We start from the raw sequence: 9,955 nt of genomic DNA on the forward strand, positions 1-9,955 counted from the left end.
ATGCCAAATTGTTTGATGTTTTTCTGAAGTTTGTCAGTTGTATATTTTTTCGGGAGAACATGCGCTTTCACCGACACAATTACTTTCATCAACGCATCATATCCTTTTAAAGGAATTGTCTATAATTACATCAATCCATTGTGTAAATAGAATGTCAGTGAAATAATCTAAAACCAGTCAAAACGCCTCAAAACATATACGTGTTCAACTGTTCATCCAATTGCTTAGTGCTTTTCCGTTATCGAAAGAACTCTCATTTGAGTAGTTCTCGTTGTACCACAAAACCCTATAGCGATCAAATAGGTTTTGTTACAAGTCCACAGTGATGAAACATGTGTTAATGAACTACAATGCCTCCTATTGTTGAAATATGTATTAATAAATCACTTTCTCCCATTGATCATACATGTACGCGTTAATGAACCGCTATACCTCCTATTCGTGATATATCTCTTAATGAACAACTATCTCCTATTGATGACACGTGTTAATGAACTACTATCTCTTATTGATGAAGGGTGTTGATAATTCATTACCTTCTTTTTGTGACATATTGGTGATGATAAATCACCACAAGACGCGAGGAACATTACAGGTAAATAAAATTTTGTATTTTATGTAGCTATTAAAAACTAAGTCGACAGGACAAAAATAGTTAGGGATATATGTAAATTTTGAAATCATTAATAGTGACATAATTATTTATTCGCACACTGATAGGATATCAATCACTCAAATACCAATATCCCTAGCTTATTTTGTCCAGTATATGTGTTTTCATCGTTGTAGTTAAGCATTCCAACTAAAATATAGAGCAAGGCATCTGGTCCAAATAAAAGTTTGCTGTAAGTTTGTTCTCTTGAAGGCAGTTTACTGTATATATGATTCCAACACAAGAAAGTCGTGTAACGAGGTAATGCTTTGATCTCAGAGACTATAATAAAACACATTCTTCAGGCAGTTCATAAACACAATTCGCATGTAATGTGTTTCTTGATTCAGAACGAAGCAAGTTTATTGTTCTTCCTATTTGAAACCTGAGTCATTACCCATCTTGACGTATATGTCACCAGGTTGATATCTGAAGACAGACAAAATCCAGTCACTCTTTCAGAAAGGTCGTTTGGGGGTTTTAACGACAAAGATTGAACCAAAATGGCGCCGGATTTAATTGACATGCCCTTGAACGCGCCGATGGATCATTACTTAAAGTGCAACACACCACGTTACCGCATGTTGTCAGGTCTTATTTAAATTCGGGCCTAGTGGGACGTACCCATCGACATATAGTTCATCAAACTGCTTACACGCCCTTGAAACAGTCTACCTTCCGTTTGTTCACACAGAATCGTGACTAGGAGATTGACGTTGTCAATATGAATTATGTCCACGTTTCAGAGTGAACTACATGTGCACCCTTGGGCCTGCTTTGCATTCTCAGAAAATTAAGCACAAGTTTTCTTAAGCACTATTATCCTAACTGCAACGTCCTGACACACGTCCTTCCAGCGCTTGATAACACCAATATGGTTAATTGGAACATCGATAATGCCAATATCGGATCTTGCTTTGACTGTATCCTATGTACATGAATTATGTTCATGTCTTTCAATGTTTATGTACATTTCAGCTGTACACTCATTTTACGGTCAAAATCGGACTCACTAAAAGAAATGTTTCACACATCCATTTAAGAGACAAAAACAACTAAACTTGCGCATCTTACTGAACACTGAATTAAGGACGGTGAGGACATCTTTGATAACGTCAAAGGCAGCATGTATTTGTTCAGTTTCAAATATCCACCGACAATCATAACTTCCAAAGAATAATTCCTGACACTCAATCGCTGGGACCAGGCGATTTTTATGTCATTGTTTTTCATTTTGCATCGTTTCCGTGAGCTAGACGAATCATTTGGGAAAGGGCATGGTTGCTTGTCAGCATTCCAGAGTTATAGTGGCAATAGAATGCAGACAGTCAGCGCATTATTCAAGGAACTCTGGTGAGAAATACTGTTAATAGTTTCCTTTCAGGTAAAGTATGATGTAATTAAAAGTAAAATTGGGACACATTGGTATAGGAGATCAAGGCACTTGGTAATAAAATACAGATAGCTGTCAATGAGGTAAGGTTTCCTAGGGCATGTTTGACATTCAATCTGATTTTGAGCAGAATATATCCTGCAAAACGTAATTTTCATTGTATATAAAACACTGATGGACAAAAAAGTAGCCGCAAGATTATCCACAGGGTAAGGAGCCTATAACCTAGGGAATACTCCGTCATTTTTGATAAAATATATGAAAGGATAACTGGAAATAAGCGATGATAACAACAATTTACTAAGTTTATGCCAGTTGTCTAAAGGTCAAATGCTTTAAAGCATGCTTCGAGTGTTATAACATAGACCTTTATCACTCTTTTGCTAATAAAATTACTCATTTTTTGCGTTTCGTGTCAGTGTTTTTCAGTATTTAATATTTACATATTTGTGTTAGTATCGTGGAGAAGGAACTTTAAGAAGGTGAGCCATAATTTAGCAATTTTCACTACTGCCCGTGTACGAATATTCTTCTGCAATGTACTTTAAATATTCCTTTTGTTGGTTGCTGTTCTTAAACACGAGCTTAGCAAAAGTCCAGGTATGTGACGACGGTCTGTAAGTAATATATTCTCCCTCAGATGATCCACTGACATCCTGAGCATTGATCTATGCAACTGGGAAGTATCTTCCTCGCATATAATGGCTACAAAACACTATACATATCACCTACCGTAGTCTAACAATTATGAAAAACCACAAGTTCATGCTCTGCTCACATCAAGCTTTCGTAAGAGGTACTCCAATTAGCTGTGCAGAGCCACAAAATGTCCGAATCCAAGTTGGTTCTAATAAAGTTTCCAGGTTTGTCATAACCACACTCTTCCTCGTCAGTTTCATCGAAGTAGTAACATTTCACGTCAAAACCAAAGCCAAAGTCATGCATCAATCCTCCCATTTCACCCTTGAAAACCAGGATTAGAACTGGTCTAAAGCAACCCATGTTTATTGTAATAGGCGAACTAAAATTATCGAATGATCAAGTTCACTTGTTTGGTTGACACATGTCCTAACTACGTAGAGTGATGCTCATACTGTTGATCACGTGATTGCCTGCTCCAGACTCGATTATTTACTCAGGAATAAAGGGTTCAATAACAAACAGGCAGGCAGGCAGGCTAGCAGGCTAGCAGGCAAGCAGGCGGGCGGGCGGTCAGGCAGGCAGGCAGGCAGGCAGGCAAACCCCATGTACTTTCACACGACATGAATACCATTTTAATGGCGTTTTTAAATGACGTTAAAACCAACTCACGAACTCATATATTCCGTTGTTATCAATTCAGTATTGTACAGGTTTCATTAAACCGAGGGACCTAGTTTGGCAACTCCTTGCTTACTTAAAACATTCACTGTATTTTCAACGCCTTAACCAACGCCTTCTTCATGTGTCTATATATGGGCAGTGGCTTCTGTCGAAGCAAAGGATGGAGGCAGAGATGGGTCGCTATCGTTTTCAAAATGTGCCTTTACCTTGTGATATTTGTACCTGAGACTTACACCCTTTTGAAGTATACATAACACACCCTCAGGTGTTTTTACTCCAGTCACATCTCATTATCAAGGTAATGAGATTCTTAAGAAATATTTTCCCCAGTTTAATCTGCACAAGGTGATATAATATCTTTGTACTTGAAGATCAAACTGCCTCAACATGTTCGCACGCTCTGTTTCAAGGCTCTATACTTTGAACAATTATGCATTTTTCTTTAAGCCATTGCTCGAAAGAAGAAGTGTATTAATGCGTTTCTATGCATACACCCAAGCTTGTAGCTTTCATATATAATAAATATGTTATCGCACAAACCAGACACCACGGGGTGTGGATAAGATATTTGTTGGGACTGATTTGACACAAAATAGATAAGACTTTCATCAACATTACCGTTCAGGACAGGACAGTGTATTTTCAATTTTTAAACCTACGGGTTTTTTCTTTGTTACCAAGACAGTTTTTAACTGGTTTATGTTAGCTGGAGGGTTTTTAGCATATGATTAGGTTGTTTATTGAACAAGATAGATAACGATTCCATCGTCTTATGTGAGGAACGTAGTTGCACGGTGGCAATGAATAAATGATTACATTATTAGGCCACATGCAGGATAGGACATGCTTACCTTCCTGCAAACACCTGGTGTCATCACTTATTTTCAGTGACCATGTCATATTAGTTTCCATACATATTTAACGGTTGTCAGTCTGTTTCGGTAGATAATCACGTTATTTTCTATGCTTTTAACGTTTAGTATTGGGATATATGTATATTGACACCTGTAAGCCACATCAGATTGAAAAGTCAGACAGAGACTAATTAACCAGAACTTTGGGTTATCCTTGTAAATATTGTGCTTCGTCACATCTAAATTTCGTGTATGGATTCGTATAATTTATGTTTCTCTCTGCCAGTAATTTCAAATATTCCATTAAATATAGTTCGTGAGGCCTCACTGTCTGAAACTATTTTACTTTGCCTAGACGTGATTATTTAGAGATACCATTGCCTACATATGGATTTGGTGCTGATACGTAGATTATCAGCTATCTGTGAAAACAGTATGGGATAACAAATGGTGATCCGTACTCTCAGTTTCACTGAAACACCTCAAGGCACTCTTTCAAGACTGGTCATCAAAGATATTTCCTTGTATATCACCTCAATTCTTTGTGGGCGTTGTTGCCATAATGCAGAAACGGTTTGCCTTCTTGGAGGGCAAACTTACATCAATATGCCATACACCCACTCATTCGACAGACAAGTCAGCCCAAAACTTGCAAATGACGGAGGCGTCAATAAGAAAGTATTGGAATCGGTGAGAGCAGTAGATGTACAGATTGATTATTGGTAATCTCTCCAAACTCTCGTATCTTTCGTATTTGCCTGGCTCTCCTGTCAGAGCGCACCCACTGACCTCACTCAAGCTGAAACACAGAAAAAAAACCAAAACAGGCGGATTACACGTTCTGTCTACTTGCGAACAACCTTGAACAAAACCTGGTAAGGACATTGTTACGTAAACGAAACGTGATCCAGGGAGATCAACCTTTATAGAATAGATTATATACCTAAAACGTATGTTTGAAGTAAATCTTACATTACAACGTGCGATCGTCACAAATGCACGAAATTTTCTACAAAACTAGCTGTCTGTGATTATGTCATTAGATTGTACGTTACAAGGCCAACGTGTCATCCATATGTAGAACACCATATTTAAATACAGGACGGTTTTTTAAAGTAACAAATTATCTTATTGATTTTTGGACAACAATGTATGTTTCAAATTTCACAATGTTTCTTTGTTTCTTTTTTCTCCACTTTCTATCAGTGGAGTGCTTTGAAGGAACTCACTGCAAAAGACTGATTTTTGTGTCAGCTTAGCTGTAGATAGACAGTGCGCTAAATATACTTTTTTACTTCAGAAGCTTTTTGCACCCAAGACATGTGTTGTCACTGATGTGTTTTATGAGCATTTCCTTTTGATGTTCTAAAATGATCGAATGACCATCCGAGAATATAATGAACACAAAACACGGATATTCTTGAACAACTATGGGTAATATTTCACTGGAAGCATCCAAGATTATCCTTTATCTTTAACCGAATGACTTGAAATACCCTTTCATTGCGTGACTTGCATCGTAATTGAAAACTTCACACAGGCTTAGTGTCATGAGTTGGGTAAGTCATGTATGAGTTCAGTGATATTACGCTGGCAGTATTATACCTCCAAGTTGACGGGTTTCTCGGCTGGGCTTTTTAAAGCCAACAAACACATTCATCGTGCTGAACTCATGACGTTAGGTTGTCCTGGAAGCCATACTCCGACTCTGTACAACAAAGCGCGTCCCCTCCACACATTCTAATACAGACAAATATTACACACACCAAACATGAAGAATCGATCACTTTGTGTGATTAACAAATAAGAAGCTATTATCGGGCAACATAGATACACTTGATGTTGTTATAATAACGGTATAATGATGAAGTATTTGTTTCACACATATACACTAAATTTACTGAACAAATATTCAAACAGTCGGAATGCGCTAAAGAAAAGCAGTCGATGGAGCCCTTTCTTGTACTAAGTAAAACTTCGTGTTCAAGTATCGGGAAATGTGAAAGGAATACGGAATTGTAACAGATGTGGGTGTTTACTTTTTGGCACAGTCATATCAACAGTTGCTTATTCATGGAAATGTGATCAGGGTGAAGGAAGTGCATATCTGCCTTACACGAGAACGAGTGTTTGCTCGTTTTGATAGAAAACATATGTGCTGCATTTTCGGGTGCATTTATTTTTTAGCAAAACGATACGAGAACACGATAAGAAGATGAAAGGTAACTATTTTGGGGACTGTTGAATGAATATGTTGTGTTCATAATTATTCAAATCGTATTTTGTACGAGATTGATCCCCTACAGCAGAACTTTAAAATTCACAGCATAAATAATTATTTGTCAGTCTGTCATGATGCATGAAATAACATGTATTAATGTCAGCTGTTCTTGATGGTTGCTATAGATACTCAGTTATATGGATACTCATAATCTGAAATGTATGGACGTTGATATATGTAGGGAGTTGTGTTATCATTTAACCTCATCTCCATTCCGTTGATTTAACATTGACGATGTACATCTGTGAATCTGGTAACAAATAAGACCTTATATCATAATTATACATTCTGCTGACTCGCTTTGTTTGATGCCCCACATATGTGCACTAGGGTACTTATATCTAAATCCACCTCCTTTGTTCAGATAATATCTCATACTGAGTGAATCTGAATGTCAAAACATGGTAGTTGTACAAGGATACACATGGCGGTCAAGTGCGACTGACAGTCGATTTCTATAATCTGTGTACTTTTTGTAGCTAACGTAAATTTATTTAACATTATAAATCATATCAACAGTCATCTCCAATCGCGCAAGTTTCGTACTTTCAATATAATAAATTATTCACTTGTATATAAGTGTGGTTTATATGCAAGAATTAGACCTGAAATTTATGTTTTCATGTGTTGACAAATCACAGCTACATTCTATATTTAATGTCTATCAGAAAACATTTTGGATGGAATTTTAGTTAGACGACATTTCTTGCTAACTAGATATGCGCATGTAGAAAATTACACAACGTATACAGCATACATACAAAACATTCAGATCTAAGAACAAAAACTAAAGACATAGGATGTATTTGATCAAACGATCAATTACATTCAAATGCATATATAGTTTTAACGTCGTCAGTTAGTGCTTTCCCGATACTATTTATCTTCGTTGCTAGGGTTGTGGCTTCCATTAAATGCATATATCCGTGAAATACTATTACAATAGCTCATCCATACATGTTTCCATTCCTAACCATGCGTAACGTATTACCTTTGAACAAAACATATAGCTTGCTCTGGTGAGGTATATCAGTTAATATAACATACCAAATTTCATGTTTTAAAAGAACACCTATCTCTATGTCCTTATTCTACTAGCTTTGGTGTGTACATTTCCCAGTTGTTGATGTGGAATCGATCAAACTCTTTCCACTAATATTTGAAAGCTGTATGATTGGGCTTAACACCGTAGGAACACGTAACGCTTTTGAATAGTGTTATAGCTGATACTGAACAATACTCACATGTAATGACATATGCTAATGTAGATAATATCGTATACTTTATTATCCTTTTTTATTATCTTAGGGAGGAGGTGCTCCCGGAGGATCAGGATACGCTTATCGTTTACTAAACACCTGGTGTCACCACTGTTTGTGATCATAACACATGTGCGCATGATGACGTAGGGAGTGTCCAATAGACTACACTGAGCAGATGCATATTATACGCATTTTGTTTTTGTTTTTGATTTAACACATGCACTGGAACTATGGAAGGAAATTCCAAGACCAGTACAACTGTACTCCTATAATGACTACACCGTATTTCTGTTTAGCTGAATAGGCAATATCTCCTTCAGGAAGATGATCATAAATACTCAAAGACACCAGTTTTTTTGCTTATATCTATAGGGAAGTGTAATACTTAGTCTTCATTACAACATTGTCCTGGAGGTCTGCTCAGCAGACGCACGATACTCCGTTTTATATCACGACGCTGGGGTGAAATATTTGTTTTTCTCTCTTGTTTTGCCAAGGACAAACGTCTGGAATGTAGAGATTTATGGGCTTATTTTAAATTACTTCTTCCTCTTGTAAATAGGTAGTCTGGAAGAAAGAAAGATACATCATTTACAGTAACTCGGAAAAGAAACTTTTCTCTAACCATTTTCGAATTTATATAGGTTGTTCAGGTTAAAACCTAGGTATAGATATAGGAATACCGTATTTATCCTTTGGCACGTATTGTAACAAGACTTAAACGGTAACGCTTTCGTACATTGAATAGTTAGCATGCAGCTGAACGTACTCAACGCTCCACAGTCCTCCGTTCCTACTGCTCTAATTTTGCAACGTAGACAAATTTATCAAAACCATGGAGACACAACGATAGCTCGGTATTTTTCACGACAGAAGTTAATTCATCAATACCTGCCAGGGCGTCCTTCACGAATGTATGCCTGTATATCATCATGTATTTAGCACAGACAGTAAAACTATGGATCGGCATGACAGTACTTCACGTACACTAAAAGTTCATATTCACCTCACAATAGTTTCGTAGGAGCTAATTACGTAAATGAAAATGGCAAACCTCTCACTGTTGCTTTTGTTGTTTAACGTCACATAGATCTACACGTATGCAATTGGTACAGAATGCAGTATGTCAGGGTTGGTACGGATGTGGTGTTGATGCAGAGATTATCATATTTCTGTAAGAACGTATGGGATAACAAACGGTGATCCATGCTGTCACTTTCAGTGAAATTCCCCATGAAATTACTTCAAGATTGGTCTTACGACTTCATCAACGGTATTTCACTTGCATAAGACCACTAGCTGATATTGTGCTCTGTACATATTCTTCATACTTCGTAGGTTCTGTTGCCATGACACAAAAGCGTTATTCATAGAATCAACCACGGTTCCACAAGTCAGACAGACTAGCCAGATCAAGAAGCAAATATTTGAGAGTTCACGTACAAATCGAAATTTGTCCTAAGTTGCATACCAATATCAAGGCATCGGCATGGGAGAGAACAGTAGATGTACAGATTGATTATTGGTAATCATTCCTGAAGACCTTATATTTCGTATTTGCCAGTTCCTCCTGTCAGAGAGCATCTTGTTCAGCTTGGGACACAAAAACCGTATGACACATTTTGTATAATTATTAATTTTGTGCACTATGGTGGATATAAAAGGTTGCAATGTTGTTACACAAACGAAAGCCAGTTTTATACAGACATTTATAGAATGAATTGTGCATCTAAATGGCTGTTTGATGTTACCTTCTTTATTAAGATTAGCTAACAACTTCTTTCATTTACTTTGAGCATATCATTAACTTCTACGTTACGAAACCAAAGTATTCATCGTTGGGTGTAATCCCTCGGTAAACACATTTGGAACATTCCATTAAAAACGAATTATCCCATTGATTTTTCGGATCGGCAATCTATGTTTCAAGTTGCTTAACGTTTCTTTGCTATCAGTATAGTCTTTTTGAGGCAGAAGGCTACTTAACTCGCTGCACAAGACAGATGTTTTGTATAAACCACAGTTGTTGGCATATAGTGAACTAAAGTACCTCATCTTCTGTATCAGCTTTGGGTCCCATGACATATGTTGTCACTGGATGTGTTTTTGTTTTTCATGGGCATTTTATTGCACAAAAAATGTTGATCTAAAATGTTCGAAGGAACATCTGAGAAGATAACGAACACAAAA

Source organism: Haliotis asinina, chromosome 6 (genome assembly GCF_037392515.1).
Source record: "Haliotis asinina isolate JCU_RB_2024 chromosome 6, JCU_Hal_asi_v2, whole genome shotgun sequence".
NCBI classification, from domain to species: Eukaryota; Metazoa; Mollusca; class Gastropoda; order Lepetellida; family Haliotidae; genus Haliotis; species Haliotis asinina.